Raw genomic sequence first — 20,694 nt, forward strand, 5'->3', positions numbered from 1 at the left:
TGCTCAAGAGGGGCCAGCGATTCGCGGGCCCCACCACGCGGACCGGGCCGGCTGCGCCACAGCGCCCCCTGGCGTCTCGGAGTCGCGCCGGTGCCGCCGCGCTCGCGCTCGCGGAGCGCGCCTGGGCTCCGAGTCCCGGTGCAGCCCGGGACCCTCCACGTGCAGCAGCCCGGCCCGCGTGGTCGCGCACCCAGGGACCTGACAATCCATCCACGCCGTCTTAGGGTTTCTCCTCGACCAGAAAAGGAAACTCAGACCTGGGAAGCTGTGACTCGTTGAGCACCGCCTACCCTCCCCCGCACCCCCCCTCTTCCAGCCGCAGGGATCCGGGCTGGAGCTGGAAGCGCTAGACAGAGACATCCTGGGCGGCCGGGTGGAGGGCGCGCGGGGCGAACCCATCCGGCCGAAGACACTTCGTGGTCGCAATTGTCCACTTGTCTTTGGAAAGAAAACCATATAAGGGGTTTTGCTCTTACGCCGCCGGAACCCCGCTGGCGTAGTGGGTTAGGACGAGTGAAGCTGCTAACCGCAAGGTCAGCTGCTCCTGGGAGAAAGATGAGGTTGTCCCCTGCCAGGTACAGTTACAGCCCCCAGAACCCCCAGGAACAAGTCTACCTTGCCCTATAGGGTTGCCGTGAGTCGGAGTCCACTCAGTGGCTGTGCTTTTTTACATCAGTTTTTCCCCAGGCGCCTGGTGGCGCAGTGAGTTAAGTGTTGGGTTGTTAACCATAAGGTCAATGGTTCAGATCCAGCAGCTTCTCCAAGGGAGACCGATGAGGCTGCCTGCTCCAGTAGCCGGTTACCTCTTGGAAACCCAAAGGGACAGCTGTACGTCATACAGGCTCACTACGAGTTGGAATCAACTTCGTGGCAGTGGGTTTTGATCCATTTTTTCTGCTGTTTACATGACGCACTGTTCCCGTTTGGTTTCTAATCGACCTATGATCAGTGTATAAATCTATAGTTCCTGTAGCCACATCTTTCTGTGCATTCCTACCTTTTCTTGTAGTGGTGGAGCCTAATTGATTTTAACCAGGTGCCTGTTTGGTGTATTATTAAAGGTGTCTTGGTTACAATCTTCTAAATCGGTGTCTTCAAGATGATGCAGTTTCAAAGGGAGGTGGGCATAGGGGCTGCCACGCCCCTGCCACCTGTGTGGTTCATGCTGACCTGGGCCGATTTGTCATCATTTCTCAGGGACGCTTTTTGCTTCTTAACTATCCATCGGTTCAGAGCTGTCTCTGCTGCCCTTCATAAGCGGGTCCCCGGGGGAAGCCCCAAACACCTGTCTGTGGAATTGAGAAGTTGATTTCTCTCTCTTCCTAATTTTTGGCCAGATGTTCACCATATGGGCCCATGTAGCGTCTCTTCCAAGTTGCCTGGCCCTCTTAGGATCCTTTGGCATGAGGCACTTAGGTGTGCTGGGACGGGCTGTTAAACCAGTCTGCAGCAGACTGTCAGCCCAGATTGTATATTAAGAGCTATTTCTTTAGCTGGGTCATGTGAGGCTTCCCCACAATAGCTTCAGTTTTCACCGTCGCTCGGGTTCCATCAGCGAGTCCAGCAATTTTTTTTTTAATTCCAGCAATTTTTACGAGCTTTCTTTTTTCCCTCTTTTTGCAAGCTGTGATGCAGGCTAAATTGCATGCTGACATGTGCTGGTCTTTAAGACTTCCAGACAGAGAAGCTGAAGAACAAGAACCTTACGGTGTAGAGACATTCTTTCTCCGCCCCTCCCCCTCGGGCTTGTAGACATGAATTGCGCCATAATGCTCAGTTGGGTAGAGAAGTTCTTCCCCGTCCCTCCACTACTTAGGGAAACATTGCCTCAAGGAGTTATACAAAGGGAACGTAACATATGTTTCAGTATGCCCAGGTCTGTGTTCCTAGGATTGAGGTTTGTGTCACTTCTCAGACAAGGTAAATACCGACTCAAGGTGGTTCTGTGTGTTCTTCCTCGGATCCATGAGAGTGTGTATGATGGCTACTTGGAAAATGGTTGTGACAAATGGAAAGGTAACCGAGAGAGGCCACAGACCTGAGAATATGTTCACTGCAGCGACTGGCTCTTTCTGCTCCCCTAACCGTCATCTGTGGTTGGTTCACTCACGGGAACCCGAGAGGTAAACATGGTTAAGTGTAAACACACAGCCAATCAAGGGTCCCTCCTCCAGCAGTCACTCCTACTTTACTCACTGCTTTCCGTTTGGGTAAAGCCACTGAGCAGGTTGTCACTTTGTGATAGTCAACTGCATTTATTTTTATTCGTGGAATTAACTCTAGCTGTAGCTGCCACCCATCGGTTTGTCGCACTGTGGTGCTGGACACCACCAGCATTTCCAATACTAGCATGGGACCCGAGTCGGACAGGTTTTAGCAGAGCTTCCAGATTAAGACGGACTAGGATCAAAAGCCTGGCGCTCAACTTTAGAAAACTGGTCAAGGAAACCCTGTCGTCTCTGTCTCTGGGGTCTCAAAGGCTTGAAGGTAAACAAGCAGCAGGGAAGCAAATAAACCCACATGGAAGAAGCACACCAACCTGTGTGATCATGAGGTGTCTATGGGATCAGGGGCGGGAGTTGGAGTGGAAACCCAAAGGCTGTCTGTAGTCAATTGGACATCTCCTGCCACAGAAGGATTACAAGGAAGGGACAATTCAACCAGGGTGCAGTTTAGCACCGAGGAAATGCATTATTCCTCTAGTTCCTGAATGCTTCCTCGCCCCCACTATCATGACCCAGTTCTACCTTACAAATCTGGCTAGACCAGAGTACACACATTGGTACAGATAAGAGCTCTGGACCCCTGGAATCCAGGACAGATAAAACGTTCAGGAACAGTAGGGAGAATACTGATTATTATGAGGGGAGGAAGGGGGGACCCATTACAACGTTGGATATATAGCCCACCCACCAGGGGGATGGATGAATAACAAATGTGGGTGAAGGGAGACAATGGGCAGTGTAAGACAGAAAATAACAACAATAATACATAATTGATCAAGGATTCATGAGGGTGGGGGAGGGAGGGAAAAAAAGAGGAGCCGATACCAAGGGCTCCAGTAGAAAGGAAATGTTTTGGAAATATTTGATGGCAACATATGTACAAGTGTGTTCAATACAATTGAATGATGGATTGTCATAACATTTGTAAGAGCCCCCCCCCAATAAAATGATTAATAATAAAAAAACCTGTGGCTCCCGCAGAGCATTGTCTGATAGAAGTCTGGAAGATGAGCCCCTAGATAGGAAAAAACCTAACTCACCCGCATCCAGGTGATTCCAATGCATTCCAACCCTACAGGGCAGGGCAGAACTGCCCCTGTGGCTGTCCTAGATTGCCTATCTTTTTTTTTTTTAAGCATTTTATTAGGGACTCATGCAACTCTTATCACAATCCATACATATACATACATCAATTGTATAAAGCACATCTGTACATTCTTTGCCCTCATCATTTTCAAAGCATTTGCTCTCCACTTAAGCCCTTTGCATCAGGTCCTCTTTTTTCCCCTCCCTCCCTGCTCCCCCCTCCCTCATGAGCCCTTGATAATTTATAGATTATTTTGTCATATCTTGTCCTATCTAGCATCTCCCTTCACCCCCTTTTCTGTTGTCCGTCCCCCAGGGAGGAGGTCACATGTAGATCCTTGTAATCGGTTCCCCCTTTCCAACCCACTCACCCTCTACCCTCCCAGTATGGCCCCTCACACCCCTGGTCCTGAAGGTATCATCCACCCTGGATTCCCTGTGCCTCCAGCTCCCATATGCACCAGTGTACATCCTCTGCCCTATCCAGACTTGCAAGGTAGAATTCGTATCATGGTAGTTGGGGGGGATTGTCTATCTTTACAGAAGTAGAAAGCGCCTTCTTTCTCCTGAGGGGCTGGTAGCTTCAAACCGCTGAGTTTGCAGTTAGCAGCCCAACACATAGTCCATATGACACCAGGGCTCCCTAAAGGCAGGCCAGCCAGGTTGAACACAGCATGCCAATTCAATGTGAATTTCAGATAAGCATAAAATAAGGGTTCCGTTCATGTATTTGTCCCATGCAAATTGGTATACTTATCCTGAAAAAAAAGTCAGCATTTATTTGAAGTCCACATTTAACTGGGCATCCTGAGATTTGTTTGGCTGCCTCCGCCCACCCTCACTGGTGACCATTCCACCTGCAAAGGAAAACTTTTCCTGAGTGATCCTCCTCCTGGGAGAAGCAGCAGCAGGACCTTCTATAGCAGGGCTGAACCCACACTCCTCTATAATTCATGAGGAAAAAAATTCACCTATAATCCTTTTATTATTCTCTTGTCACGGAATCCAGATTGGGATTTAGTGCTTGCTTTGCCATTCATAGCCTCTTCCTCATTTCCCTCCTGAGCGCCCATAACCCTGTTAAGAGGAGATAGGGGGTAAAAATTCCTTAGCTAAAGGGAAGAAGAGAAAATTTGCAGGCACTTAAGAATTAAATTTTCTTGATGCTCTCTGCTCCCTGGACGTTTCTGTGACTTGTCATTGATATTTCCAGCCAAGATGCAGGAGGGCCGAATCACTCACAGGAAGAGTCGCGCTGCCTCTGCGGAGGCGGCCACCCACAGAAGCTCCAATTACCACTGCTCCAGAGTCCCCCGAGGGGGTCTCAGGGGGTAGAGGAAACATCTGCAGTAGCCTAGGGATGAGCCAGAGGGCCCTGGGATTGGCCCATTATACATTCACCATCCCCTTTGTGATGGTTAGTGTGAGGTGTCATCTTGGCTAAATGACCCAGGTGGCCCTGGGGGTGTTGGGCTGCTAACCAAAAAATTGTTGGTTGGGCACCTGTAAATATTTTCGGCCTGGGAAACCTTACACAGGGTCGCTGTGAATTGACCCGATGGCGGTGAGGTTTTTTCTTTTGTCAACTTGACGAGGCTATGAATCTCATGGTCTGGCAGACACCGGACTGGGTGTTTTTCCAATGTAATGTGGAAAATCCATGATGTGATTTGCTGTGATCAGCCAGCTAGAGGAAAGAAGAGTTCCTTGGGTGGGGGGTGGGGTGGCTTGCCTCCAGCATATAAATGGATGTTCTGGCAAAGCTCCCTCTCTCTCACCCCTGCACTCTGGTTCTTAGGACTTGAGCCAGCAGAGGTTTCCAGCCTACCACCTGACCCACAGATTTGGGACTTGCCAGCCCCCACAATTGCAGGAGCCATTCTCTTGAAGTAAATAGCTCTCTGCATGGACGTGTGTGCAGTTTGCTAGTTTTTGCTCCTCTGGAGATTCCAGACTAAGACACTTTTCTACCATGTATCTTATAAATCTCTAGCGCAGAGCTCCTCCCACTGAAACTCAGCCTTTGATCATCAGGCTGTCTGTCCATCTACTATGATCAGGGCACTGCTTTCCCCTTCTCTTGATGACTTTGGATTGTTGGCCCTTATTTGTTTTTTTTACTTATTTGTTAAGTTTATAACTCATTCTTTAACTTCTAATCAATTTTCATCCCAACAGTTCCATTTAGAAAATCCCCTTCCCAGCAAAGCCACAAAATCCCTGAGGATCCCCGACTGTGGACTTCTGACTCAGGGGACATCACTTGGCACCCCACCTGAACTGGTTGGGGGTTACTCACAAGGGGGTCACTCTGAAAGTTTAAGGCATAAATGGGCAGTGGGGTGGCATGAGACTGCTCCATCCGGGACTGTGGGAATAGCAACATGGACCTATGGGAAAATGGCATTTTAGAAACATTTGTGGGTTTATGTCATGATCTCTGCTAGTCTGGTGGCTATTTGTATGATTTAAGAAAATCGTTTATTTTATTATTGTTGTTGCTTTTGCTTTCTGGTGTTTATCTATATAGGAAAGGCATGAGGGCAGTCTTTGGAGACAGTGGCCGGACCGATGTTTCCTGGGGGGCACAGGAGGGGAGAAGCGGGAGAGGTGAGTGGGTAGCCAACAATGACGGGTAGAGGGGAACGGTAATAGTTCTAAAATGGACCACGAAGAGGATGTAGCTTTTCTGGTTGTGTTTGATCCCTCGAATTGTGTCTGAGAGGAATTACTGAGAGGTGAACCGCAGGAAGCATGATAGTGGGGGAGGAGCAAAAAACAAACAACAAAACCAATATATATACCGTACATGAGCATATATATGTAAATATATATATGAATATGTTTATGTAGGTATATATATGTAAATGGAACAAGGAAGCAAATGGACTTTGGGCCTCTACTTAAATCTTACTTTTGTACAAGAATAGTTTGTTCTAACAACGTGACGCTGTATGATACCCACCTTCCTGACACTATCTCTGAAGACAAAACGAGTGCATAAGCAAATGTGGTGAAGAAAGCTGAGGGTGCCCGGCTATCAAAAGCTATAGCATCTGGGGTCTTAAAGGCTTGCTGTTAAACAAGCGATCATGTAGCAGGGATGCATCAAAGCCCACATGGCAGAAGCACACCGGGCTGGGTCATCATGAGGTCTTGATGGGAAGAGACATCGGAAGTTTAAAAAATACACATCCAAACTGATATGAAGGCGACTGGATGTAATGGAGACCTAAAGTCTACCAGGAAGACAATTGGATAGTGTCTTTTAGGGAGCCTCATGGAATGGAGGATAAATCCAGGGTATGGGGTGGCACCGATGAACCACAGAACTGTCTTTAAGATTTCCTCTCCTTGCTACTATGGTCCATGCATGATACACCTCATCGGTCATGCTAGACTTGCATATGTTAATCTGTGCATTTAAGATCGCTTGGTACGTGGTAGTTAAGATAGATGCCCCCTCAGAGACATCGGCAGAAGTAAGGGTGTCATGAGAGTACGGGAAGTGAGAGGGGGTGAGGAAGGGGAGGAGAGGGGCTTGATAGCATTGATAATTGTATCCCACCAGATGGTCTTGAACAACACAACTGTATGGGAAAGGAATGGATATACTGGAATGAGTAAGAAAGGCCAATTAAAATATTATTCAAAATACCTTCCTTCCCAAAGTTTCCTACAACTTATTGACCATCAAATCCAACAGTACAGTTGCCATCTGCCTGTCACTGCCCTCTCCACCATCATGACCTCTCTCTTCTTGACTGCAGCGTCATTCATATATCCTTTCCCTTCTTTCGGAAACTTCCATATTTCTCCCTGCCTCCACTGCTTTTTCCTATCTGGCATTTAAGCTCCTTTATGATCTGACTTCAGTGTTTTTTTTCAAGCTCATTATCCCACCCCCTGACTTTTCTTCACAGCAGAAGGAAATATTTATTATCCTCTGAACACTTCTTGAATGCCTTTGCTCTTCACTCTTTGCTGTACTGCTGAACTTCCAGATTCAAAAAAACATTGACCATCAGACTGGAAGACAATTTATTGGATTACATTAAACTTGAGCCTGTTGTTGTTGAAAACCCCTTTTTTTGTTTTATCTAAAAATATCCATATCTTGGATATTTTTCCTGGGTTGGAATATTTTGTTTGGCAGTTATTTTATGTTCTAGCACCTTGGAAATACCACTTCACTTCCTTTAGACTTTTGCTATTGTTGTTAAGTGATTCTCTTTACTCTGTGAGACCCCAATTAAGCATGTTAGATCTCAGTGTATCCTGTTCATCTTTTAATCCCTGCTTTACAACCCTCCTTTTTAAAAATGTCTATAGCTTTTTGTGTGGATAGTTCTCTCTGACAACCTTCTACTTCATTAATTCTCACATTTTCCTAAAAACTTTGTAACTCTATTGAAGTATAATTAATACACAATAAAATGCAGATAGGTAAAGTGAACAATTATATGAATTTTGAAAAATGCTTAAACCCATGAATCCATTGCTGTAATCCAAGTAATGACCATTTTTACCACTTGAAAAGTTTGCTTATGCACGTTTATAACCCGATCTCCCTCTCTTTTGCTCCAGCTCCTGGCAACCATTGGTCCTCTCTCTATCATTAGAGAGCCGTTTGCACTTTCTGGAATTTCATAGAAATGGAATCACACAGCCTGCTCCACAGTTGCCATTTGACCTTTTCCCTATCAATCACTATTGGACATTCTTTTCTCTCTCTCCAGGGTTGGCACTTCTGTCTCCCAAATGCTGCTTTCTAATTCTTCTTTTATTCCATTACCTTTCCTTAAATGGGGGGAGAACCTTTACTTTTAAATTGCAAATAGGTGTGTGAGCCATGATCTTGACAGAGAAAATCTTGCCATCATTTTTTGAGAGCTCGGGTGCCCGTTATAGCTGATGGATAGATAGCTTGATAGTTTGGCTGAGTATAAAAGTCTAGGTAGTGAGACACTTTCCTCAGAATTTTGAAGGCATTACTTCACTACCTTGAATTTCCCAACATTGCTGTCAGCAATACTGATTTCATGTTTTATTTCTGAGAATGTGTAACTCTTCTTCTCTGTCTTCGGAGAGATTCTTTTTATTCCTCGTGTTCTAAAAATTCCATGACTATATACCCTCTGTGAGTCTTTTAAAATTTATTCTGTTGGGCACTCAATGGACTCTTTTAACTAGAAAGCTCATATCTTTCACTTCTGGGAAATTTTATTTGATTGTTTGATAATCGAATTCCCTTGGTTTTCTCCGTTTTTCCTTACCGGAAATCCTTTCATTGTCATTTCAGATCTCCTGGACAGATTCTCTAATGTTGTTCTCTCTGTTCGCCAGGGCCCTAAAGCAAAAACCATCCTCTTCCTCGCTGGTTTCCCTTATCCTACAGGCATTTCGAAGAGCCGAGAAAGCTGTAAAATAAGTCTGTTATCACAGCTTTTTCCATTTTACTTCTTCCATGATTTTGTTGATGTTTTTTTGTCTGATGCCATCTCTTTTTCTATTCATTTCGTCTATATGCCTTTACGCTGGTTTAATTCTTTTATTATCATTTTATTGGGATTTCTGGTGGGAGCAAAGACAAACTCCTACATTTCTTTCTTCGGGCTTCATGCAAGTCCCGCTGTGCGATATAATTTCATAGCCCTTTCCTGTGTGTGACACTTATACTCCACTTATGTATTTTAGTCATTTATGAATTTATTTCCTCCATTAGACTGTAAGCTCCTTGAGCAAGTCCTTGAAATATTTTGTCTTTACACTACCAGCAGCATTGTGCCTGGCACACATTAAATGCTCAAGGCAAATTCATATATTTACTGTGCACTAAACCTAGAAGGAGATAAAAAGACGACGGAAATAGAAAAGCTGGGAGATGTTTTCATTCCCTGATAGACAGACAGAGGAGCAGACTTCAGGTTTGAAGGTCAAGGACTCCCAGGAGCAGAACACTGTCAAAGAAAATCCTAAGTTCTTCACAACTGGAGTGCATTAGCCCTTTCTCTCCAAGACCTCTGATCTTGAGAAGCATGTGGCTCTGCCATTTGGTAAACCACCTGTATTACTTTGCTCAGACTACAGTAATAAAGTATCACACATTGAATCTTCAGGGAAAGATGGGGTGTGTGTGTTTCTCAGTGTCTGGAAACCATAGGCATTCCCTGGTTTGTATATGCATCTTCTTATGGCCATTCTTTCTCTGTCTGTCTCTGCTCTTAAATATAAGGACACCAGCCAGAGTAGATTTAGACCCATTCTCTTCTTGTGACAATATTTTCAAAGACCCTATTTCAAAACATGGCCACCTTCATAAGTGCCCAAAGCTATAATTCAATATATCTTTTTGGGGGGGCAGGGGGCGACACAATTCAGTTCATAACACCACCCATGTTACTTCCTCCATTCATTGGGAATTCCAAGAAGATGTAAGAGATGAACTCTGGGGGACGAACAACAGAAACGCAGGTGAAGGGAGACAGCAGATGGTGTAAGATATGAAACTGATAATAATTTATAATTTATCAGAGGTTCACAAGGGTGGGAGGGGAAGGGTAATAAAAAGCAGAGCTAATACCAAGGACTCAAATAGAAAGAAACTATTTTGGAAATGATGATGGCAACATATGTACAAAAGTGTTTGATACAATAGATTTTTTGTAAGAGCTATAAGAGCCTCCAATAAAATGATTTATTTAAAAAAAAGAGAGAGAGAGATGGACTCTGTTTTGACAATATAGTGATGCTAGTTTTTCAGTAATGGCTCATTTTAATGAAATGGCAATTTATAAGATAGACTTTAGTTTTCTCTCTCTCGTACGTTGGTTGGTTGGGTTTTGTTTTGTTCTGATTTTCTTTCACTGAGCATTTTATCTTATAACAACATTGGGCATCTTGATCTCTTGGCATTTGGTGACTTTTGAATCCAGAGTCTTTATAACTGTTCTCACTGTCATCTAGGAATCCAAGGTATGAGCAGAAATGCTCTCTGCCCATCAGTGGCTAAAAGTTCTAGCACAGAGCTACCACTTAGTACTCTATCTGACCCATAGTGAATATTCAACACATGTTTCTGAATAAGTTTCCCACTTGAGGAAAGCACAGGTGAAATTTTATTCAGTCAGGTAGAGGCTTCCTGTTCTTTGGGGTTTAAAGTTCCTGATTCTAGTCAGACCAGGGCGACGTCTCCATTATCAACACTGCTGACATTTCATGCTGTATAAATCTTTGTCATGGGGCTCTTTTGTGTCCTATAGGAGGTTTAGCAACATCCCTGACCTGTAGTTGGCCAATCACAACTCCCCACAGTTGTGATAGTCAAAAGGGTCTCTGGACATCACTGAATACTGCCCTGAGTGCCCAAATTACTATGGGTTAGGTCTTGTCTCCACAGAATCAGGAGTGGGTATGCGGACCCTGCCATGATGCACCAAACCATGAGGACAGTGTGACCACATGGTGTTGGCCCCCAACTAGAACCAAACTGACGCCCTCCCTGGAAGTGGGTGTGGCGGAGAATGGAACCGAACCTATAGGTTGGGGAGAGGGGCCAGTACGCCACACTCACATGGAGGCAGGTCTGGAGGGAGGAAGAGAAAGAGAGTCGGATTGGGCCCCACGCTGGCACACCATGCTCAGAAGATGACGTCCCTGCAGGGAGCTAATGGGACACAGAGGGGACTGGGCAACTGGCAACTGCACTTGTCACATTGTCCCCATACTGGAGCAGACTGCGACAGAGGACATTTCTGGGGTCACATGGTGGGGAGGCAGTGCGGTCTGAATCCCCCAAAATGGAGCGAACCAAGAAGGATACCAGATCAGCAGCTGGAGCAAGGCAGAGCTAAGAAGCCCCGAGGAGCCCCCTATGGGGGTGCTCCAGGCCGGGAGGGGCAGCTCCTGGACAGTCATGAAGGCCAGTGAACAGACCCAGGACTTTTGTATGTTTATTCTCTCTCTTTTTCCTCTTATTTATTTACTATTTTCATTTTAAAAACTCAGTTTGGGCTATGTCATAGTCGGTGTACCTAGGAAAAGTACGGGAGGCATGCCGGAGGAAAAAGCAGTGGGACCAACCGTCCCGGGAGACCTGGGGGGCTAGGGCGGTGGGGGAAGGGGTTAGTGAGCAGGCTGTGCCATGGATAGGGGAACAACTGGGGTGTTGGAGTCAATAACAAGGAGGGGATAGGGATCCGAGGCTGTGTGTGTGTGTGTGTGTGTGTGTGTGTGTGTGTGTGTGTGTGTATAACAGCAAACTAGCTAAGAGGAGGTACAAAAAGGCGGAAATAAGGGGAAAGTGACAGTGGGGCAGTAGGCAGGTAAAAGGAAACAGAGGAAGGACCAAGGAAGGAAAGCAATGGATAGAGGTATAAACATAGTAAATACATTAATCCACACAAATAGAGGTATTGGCCCATGTACATATATTTATACAGTAATGCACTGAGGTAGGGGATGGACTCTGGGCCTCTGCGCATACCCTCCCTCAATACAAGAGCACTTTGTTCTAACTAATCGGCAGTCTGAGATGTTCACCTTTCCGAAACAATTGCTGAAGACAAAATGGGTGCATAGCAAATGTGGTGAAAACAATAACAATGTGCAATCTATCAGGGGATTATGAGGGTGGGGGAGGGGAAAAAAGAACTGATACCAAGGGCTCAATAGGAAGTAAATGTCTAGAAAAGAATGAAGGCAACATATGTACAAACATGTCTGATGCAATCGATGTATGGATTGTGATGAGTTGTAGGAGCCCCCAATAAAATGATTAAAAACTATTACCATGGGTTCAGAACCACTGGGCTAAGGTGACAAAACTTCCCATGAGTCATTGGTATCTCTGGCTTTCTTCTCCAACATTGATTTCTCGATGTCTGCTCTAAGAAAGTTTCTAGAAGAAAATGAACTGAAACATAAAATTATACAAGCTATTGTGATGGACTATAATGTGTCCTCTAAAAAGATACATTGAAGGCCTAGCCATGAGCTCTGTGAATGTGATCTTGCTTGGAGATTTTCTGTGGACACGAGGCCATGCTGGAGGAGAGTGGGCTCTGACCCGCTCTGACTGGTGTCCTGGTAGAAGGAAAAAGAGACACATTGAGGGAAGATGGGAGGCAGAGGTTGGAATGATGCTGTCATGAACCCAGGAATGCCTGGGGCCACCCAATGCTGGGAGAGATAAGAAAGGGCATTCCCTGAGAGGCTTCAAAAACTCATGGCCTCTTGGACACCCTGAATTTAGACCCAAAGCCTCCCAAACTGTGAGACAATAAATTTCTGTTTTTATAAGCCATCCAGTTGGTGGCGCTTGGTTACAGCAGCCCCAGAAAACCAGTACAGAACATCTCCTCTGTAGAGCCTCTCATTTGCTCTCTTCAAGTGAGTTTTGGATGTAACTGTTCATATCTTTGTTTTACCAACTTGGAAACTAAGGTTTAGAGATGCTAAATACTTGGAGAATTAAGTATCCATATGCCTACAAGGAGGGCAATCATACACAAAACATTAATGCCAAAGATGAAGAAATGTAAGATTTTTACCAACTTCTGCAGTCCAGAGTTAATCAAACATGCAGTCAAGATGCCTTGTTAATTACTGATGATTGGAATGCCAAAGTTAAAAACAAGTTGGAAAATACAGCCTTGATAGAAACAATGTGGGAGATCACAGGATAACATTTGCAAGATTAATGACTTCTATATTGGAGTTACTTTTTCTCAAGAACATAAGCAGTGATTATACACAGAGACTTAATTGGATGGAACACACAGGAATCAAATCAATGACACCTGTAGAAAGAGACAATGGTGAAGCCCAATGCTACAATCAGAAAAAGCCCAGGGGCAGTCTGCAGAAACAATTGTTCAAATGCAAGTTGAAGTTGACAAAGATCTTTTAAAATCCCCCAAAGCCAGAATATGACTTTGAATATATCTCAGCCGAATGTAGAGACCATCTCAAGACTGTATGTGATGTATTAAATACTAATGACTGAAGACCAGGTGGTATGACATGAAGAGCATCATACATGAAGGAAGCAAAAGGCATTAGAAAGATCAAAATTGAGTGGCGATACTAGGAGGGTAGAGGGAGGGTGGGTTGGAAAGAGGGAACCGATGACAAGGATCTACATGTGACCTCCTCCCTGGGGGAAACAGAAAAGTGAGTGAAGGGAGACATCGGACGGGGAAATATATGACAAAATAATAATTTATAAATTATCAAGGGCTCATGGGGGAGGGGGGAGGGGAGAGGGAGGGGAAAAAAAAGAGGACCTGATGCCAGGGGCTTAAGTGGATAGCAAATGCTTTGAAAATGATGAGGGCAATGAATGAATGTACAGATGTGCTTTACACAATTAGTATATGTATGGATTGTGATAAGAGTTGTATGAGCCCCTAATAAAACGTTTAAAAAAAAGATCAAAATTGATGTCAAAAGAGGTACAGAAACTTGCTGTTGAACATAGAATGACTAGAGCAAACAGAAGAAATGATGGAGTAAAAAAGTTGAACACAATATTTCAAAGGGCAGCTTAAGAAGATGAAGTAAATTATTATAAAGCGCCAAGACCTGGAGTTAGAAAAACAAAAGAGAAGAACATGCAAGTATTTCTCAAGCTGAAAGAACTGGAGAAAAAGGAGTCATGAGTTGCAATATTCAAGGATTCTATGGACCAAATATTGAATGGTGCAGGAGTATCAAAAGAAGATGGAAGGAACCGACTCACTGTACCAAAAGGAATCAGGAAGTACATGTGCTCAAGAACTCGTGTCCCTGGAACTCCGGCAGTGACAGTGGCTCCCAGTGGCCTCAGCTTGGGCACCCAGCTGGACCACAAGGTGGCCTTGTGGGATAAGAGCTACTGAAACAATTAATTTCAGAAGAACCATAAGCCTGCCAGGGCCTGAATAGACTTTGGGACAGTTGGTCTTTAAACTGATATGGAAGCAGGAATTTCCTATATGAATTACTTGACCGTCATTGACATGCTAAAATTTGTCAAGGGATTCCTATGTACTTTTCTACTGTCACTCACCCCTTTTGTGCTGTACACAATATCACACTTGATGTTTTGTGCTGGAATCTTGAAAAGTGCCTCTCATAAGCAGGATAATGGTTAAAAGCTCTCTGGGAGCCTGGAGCACATATCACCTCTCCTCATGATAAAGGGATTTCTCAAATTATTGCAGACCATCTGGAGGTACAGTCCCAAGCTTGGGGTGATTCTTTAATTAATGGCAGTTTGCTTCATCATAACCCAAGTGCTTCTATCACTAAAGGCTACTTTGAGGACATTAAACTAGTATTTTCAAAGGACTATGAACCAGTGACTGAGATAGTTAATGTTTATTGTGCCAACCTGGCTGATAAACACATGTGGGGTTTATTGAAGGGTGGAGCGATAAATGCATTGGTGAGCCTGGCCTTTCTTGTTCTCGGGTCTCTTGCTTTGTGATGTTTGGACCAGGGTGAAGTTGCCTTAGCCTGTTCCCTGCTTCAGCTGGCAAGGCTTACTTCCTGCAAGACATTCCCGAGGAGAAGCTACATGGACCTACCCCGATGCAGCCCTGGGTGCTGGAGAAGCTGTGTGGAGACCCCTGCCAGCACTGAGATTCTTACACGTTCACTGACTCGGCTTTCCTCCTGCAGTCGGCATCATAGTGTGTGCTCTGTGAGATGGAGGACGACTTTGTGGATTGGTGTCAGATATGTGGGTTAATGTTGGACTTGTGGGCTTGGGATGCTTTCTTTATATGAACTTAACCTTTATATAAAACTCTTATACATGATTTTCTGTGGATTTGTTTCTCTAAAGTACCCAGACAAACACAGTGACTGACATGCCTTCATGTCTGGTGTAGGTCACGACTTTGTGTAGTTGGCTCAAAGTCAGCATTTCTTGAGCAGAAAGATCCTGGTCCCCAGTTTCCAATAGTGAAGTACTCAATCCCCAAAGAGGGACTTTATTTTTTCATTTAGCTGGAAAAAAAAAAAAAAACTAAACCAGGCTCAAATTATTTTGGCAAATGACCCAGATGCTGACAGACATGCAGGGGCAGAAAAGCAAGACAGTGGTGAATCAGGAGTGTTTTCAAACAAGTTGGGAGCCGTGTTAGGCTACATTCTCTCTCTCATTTTTTTAAAGACTATATTCTCTAGGGAAGCAAAACCAATGACACACACACATATATGTAACGCAAACTAACATTGCATTTGAGTCGATGCTGACTCATAGTAAACCTACAGGACAAGGTAGAACTACCTCTGTGAGTTTCTGAGACTGTAATTGTTTATGGGAATAGAAAGCCCTGCCTTTATCCCTGAGGAGTGGCTGGTGGCTTTGAACTGCTGACCTTGGGGATCTCAGCCGAACTCATAACCACTATGCCACCAGAGATGTGTGTGTGTACATATATACACACATAATATATGAAAGATTCACATCAAGAAAATGGCTCACACAATGATAGAAGAAGCAGGTAAGTTCATTCTAGTTCAAGTTTGTGGGTCAGATATTAAGCTGGAGGCTGATGAATCAGGACGCAAGAAGAGCCACCAGGAAGTAGGGAGACTACAGGCTGGGAGACACCAAGGCAGATGAAACCGAAGTCAGCAGGTCGGGTCTGTGGCGTCAGAGTCCAATGATCCAAGGTCAGTAGGTCAGATGGCATGCTTCTGAGGGCTCCTCAGGTTGGTAGGCAACATGGCAGGCCATTGGCTCAAGTCCACAGAACTGGAGGTCATGAGCCAGGTGCAGGATCCAGACCCAGCAAGCAGTGAGCTAGTTTCCCGCAGCATCAACTTAAACAGGTCTGTGACATGAGTAAGGGGGTTTGCACTCCACCCTAATTTCCCCTCAATGACGTGGCTACTCACAGTAGATCCCATCATGGAGTTGATGATGTCCTATTTTAGTCTTGTCATGGGGGATTATTGCCCAAATTAGACATAAAATCTATTACAGGGGCCCTCGAACTGGTGGCTCTTTGCCTCTTGGAAAGAACATTGCAGTACCCTCAAAGACACCATCTCCTTCAGAACCCTGTGAGTCCTCACCTTAAAGGAGGGATCTCAGGTAGTATGGCATGGGCCAGACCAAATCCAGAGATACATATGGTAGCCAACCAAAAAGGAGGGGGGGAAAGGGAAAAAATAAAAAGAAATGGTTAGTGGGGGCACAGGGCACTAACCCACCCAAGGGGAGGGTATTGTTTATAGTGTTTATATCTCCACAGGGAAAGAGGGACCAGACTTCAACCCAGCGCTCCAAGATGTGAATGCAACATGCTGGCATGGAGTAGGGAACCAGTGGAGAGGTCTGAGTGACCGGCCCCAATCCCAACTACGTGGACAGCTGCCCCTCCCCCCAGAAGAATTTATTTCAGAGGACAGCACTGAATCTGTAGCTCAGGGAGAGGGACATATTTGATCAGAGCACACGGAGCAAATGAAGGGGGAGGAAGAGAGAGTGGAGCACATCCTGGCCCACCAAGCCTTGACGAAGAGATTCCCACTCAGAGCAGCCAATCCACAGAGAAGACTATATGGCCAGTCCCACTATGAGACACAACATCCCTCATTGACCCACAGCCCTACAGGGGACAACACTGGAGACACAGTGTGAGAATTCCTCCTGATCTGATCCCACCGCACTGAGGCGAAACACTAAGGGAGTGTAACAGAACAGCAAGGGAACAGAGCAACGAAGTCCCCAGGGAATACCAAAAATAGACTTTGGGGCCAGGGCTTGGCGCTGTATCAGACTCAACCAGAAAACACTCCTAAAGGCCAACAAACAGTCCTTGAACTAAATACAAGCTTTTCTTTCTTGTAGTTGTGTTTGTTTGTTTTTTGTCATTAGCTTGTTGCTGTTTTTTGTTGTTGCTTGGTTTTGCTCTGTCTAGTTTTTGTGCATGTTATTATCTCCACAGATCTGTCTAAATAAGATAGGCTGGATGAACAATCTGGAGGAGAAAACAACAGGATTGACAGTTCTGGGGGGACATGAGAGAGGAGGAGGTTGGGGGGGAAAGGAAGTGGCGTTAAACCCAGGAACAAGGGAACAGCAAGTGATCCAAATTGGTGGTGAGGAGGGTGTAGGAGGCTTGATTGGGTGTGACTAAGTGTACTGTAACTGAGAGGAATTACTGAAACCCAAATGAAGGCTGAACATGATAGTGGGACAAGAGGAAGGTAAAAGGAAATAGAGGAGAGAGCTAGGAGGCAAAGGGCCTATATAGAGGTCTAAATAAAGGCATGTACATATGTAAATATATTTATATATGAGGATGTTGATCTATGTGCATATATGTATAGGTTCACTATTAAAGTAGCAGATGAACATTGGTCCTCCACTCAAGTACTACCTCAATGCAAGAATACTTTGTTCTTTTAAACTGGCTTTCCATGATGCTAACCTTCCTGACAGGATTGCTGAAGACAAAGCCGTTGCATAAGCAAATATGGTGAAAAAAAGCTGATGGTACCCGGCTATCAAAAGATATAGTGTCTGGGGTCTTAAAGGCTTGAAGGTAAACAAGCGGCCATCTAGCTCAGAAGCAACAAAGCCCGCATGGAAGAAGCACACCAGCCTGTGCGATCACGAGATATTGAAGGGATCAGGTTTCAGGCATCATCAGAACAAAAATTCATATCATTGTGAATGGGGGTGTGTGTGTGAGTGCAGAGTGGAGACCCAAACCCATCTGTAGACAATTGAACATACCTCAGGGAAGGGTCCCAGGGAGGAGAGGAGCCAGTCAGGGTGCAGTGTAGCAACAATGAAGCATACAACTTTCCTCTAGTTCCTGAATGCTTCCTTCCCCCCACTATCATGATCCAAATTCTACCTTACAAATCTGGCTAGACCAGGGTATGTACACTGGTACAGATAGGAACTGGAAACACAGAGAATCCAAGACCAGTGGTGAGGGTGGCCATGCCAGGAGAGTGGGGTGGGGGGTATGATCGAGAGTGGGAACTGATTACAAGGATCTACATATAATCTCCTCCCTGGGGGACAGACAACAGAAAAGTGGGTGAAGGGAGACATCAGTATAATATATGACAAAATAATAATTTAAAAATTAGGGTTCATGAGGGAGGCGAGATTAGGGAGGGAGGGGGAAAATGAGGAGCTGATGCCAGGGGCTTAGGTAGAAAGCCAATGCTTTGAGAATGATGAGGGCAATGAATGTACAAATGTGCTTTGCACACTGATGTATATATGGATTGTGATAAGAGTTGTATGTGCCCCTAATAAAATGATTTTTTTAAAAAAAGGAGGGTTCTCATTTTGAGAAACGATTAAGTGACTTTAAGTGGATGGGAAAGAGAGCCCCACAACTGACCAAGGAGAAGATGTTCTATTTAGATTCGAAGAAGCTGTCAGATCTACAAGGGGGCTACAAAAAATTCATGGAAAATGGAATGAAAATATAACAGAATCTTCCTGCAAAGTGTTGCAGCCCCTTTGTATGTGCTGCCCTTTCGTTCTGGAAAAAGATGGAGACAGTACTGCTGTCGTGAGCACTTCCAGCAGCCAAGGATTTGTCTTTGTCCCAGCAGCTAAAGGCCGTCTCTGTCGAGTATGGCCACCACATTACCAGAGCTAAGTATTTTCCCTGCCACCATCAAGGCACCATGAAAAAGCTAGTGGAAAACCTTAGAAATTGTGATGGGGGTTGGTGGTGTGGGGGGGGGGGGGGAAGGAATTGTGATGGGAAAGAATCATCAGCCAAAAAACTTGAGGCAGGTGGGAAATTTCAGGCATTAGGGACCAGTTGACTATGATCATGAACCTGGCAAAACACTGTTCTCCCTACAAGTAAAAGCAGCCAAATGATCACCTTTACCTTGACTAGTGGGAGTGTGGCCACCGTACGGACCATGGAACAGAACCCTACATAAGGTATCACCCAGAACTGTGGCCCACCTGGAAGAAACGGTGATCCTGAGCAGCTGAAGAAGAAACTCAGTGAACGAGTCAGGGCTCTCGTAGAACTTTTTTTTTCTTTCTTCCAGCACAGAAACAACCTGCAGTCGAAGTCCGAGTGAAATATTCCAGCCTGGGGCAAAATTGAGTTTACTGACAATTCAGCTCAACTTGATTTGTTAAGCAATGTTTTGTAAAGGCTAGGAATTTGAAATATGACTACAAGTATTTATACTTTTAAAATAGGCACACATTCCTCATTTTACATTTGGGTGTTAAGGTAGATAAAGAAAAAAAATGGCCATGCCTAAGAAACCAGCATTCCTATGCAAAGGTTGAACCTGGTATATTTGCCGCCACCACCACCACCAAATAAATACAGTTTCAGAAAAAGAAGTTTTGCATTACAAAGAAAAGATTGAATATAGGCGTTATCTGAATTTTAGAAAATGTTAAAATGAAGCTTTAAAAATAATTATTCTTCAAAAATGGTGTTGCAATGAACACACACCTTCATTTGCAGAGGTCGCAAATGGATATCTTCTCTGTAATTCTTTTTTTTTCTGTGTAATTGAAATAGCCAGAGAGTTGTTTTTTTTTTTACTTTGTCATTCAGTGTTTATTTTTTTAACAATTTATTGGGGCTCATACTATTCTTATCACAGTTCATACATATACATACATCAATTGTATAAAGCACATCTGTACAGTCTTTGCCCTAATCATTTTTTTCTCCTCTTTTCTTTTTTTTACATTTTATTAGGGACTCATACAACTCTTATCACAATCCATACACATACATACATCAATTGTATAAAGCACATCCATACATTCCCTGCCCCAATCATTCTCAAGGCATTTGCTCTCCACTTAAGCCCCTTGCATCAGGTCCTCTTTTTTTTTCCCCTCCCTCCCCTTTCCCCCTTCCCTCATGTGCCCTTGGTAATTTATACCTCGTTATTTTGTCATATCTTGCCCTACCCAGAGTCTCCCTTCCCCCCTTCTCTGCTGTCCCTCTCCCAGGGAAGAGGTCACATGTGGATCCTTGTAATCAGTTCCCCCTTTCCAACCCACTCACCCTCCACTCTCCCAGCATCGTCCCTCACACCTTTGGTCCTGAAGGTATCATCCACCCTGGATTCCCTGTACCTCCAGCCCTTATATGTACCAGTGTACAGCCTCTGTCCTATCCAGCCCTGCAAACTAGAATTCGGATCATGGTAGTTGGGGGGAGGAAGCATCCAGGATCTGGGGGAAAGCTGTGTTCTTCATCGGTACTACCTCGCACCCTAATTAACCCATCTCCTCTCCTAAACCCCTCTATGAGGGGATCTCCATTGGCCGACACTTGGGCCTTGGGTCTCCACTCTGCACTTCCCCCTTCATTTAATATGGTATATATACATATATACATATACACACATATACCCATAC

The 20,694-nt window shown here is 44.7% G+C and overlaps 1 pseudogene; it reads left to right on the forward strand.

The window, feature by feature from the left end:
- Positions 1 to 16,029: 16,029 nt before the first annotated feature.
- Positions 16,030 to 19,382, forward strand: LOC142457509 (phosphopentomutase-like; annotated as a pseudogene).
- The last annotated feature ends 1,312 nt before the right edge of the window (positions 19,383 to 20,694 follow it).

Source organism: Tenrec ecaudatus, chromosome 1 (assembly GCF_050624435.1).
Source record: "Tenrec ecaudatus isolate mTenEca1 chromosome 1, mTenEca1.hap1, whole genome shotgun sequence".
NCBI classification, from domain to species: domain Eukaryota; kingdom Metazoa; phylum Chordata; class Mammalia; order Afrosoricida; family Tenrecidae; genus Tenrec; species Tenrec ecaudatus.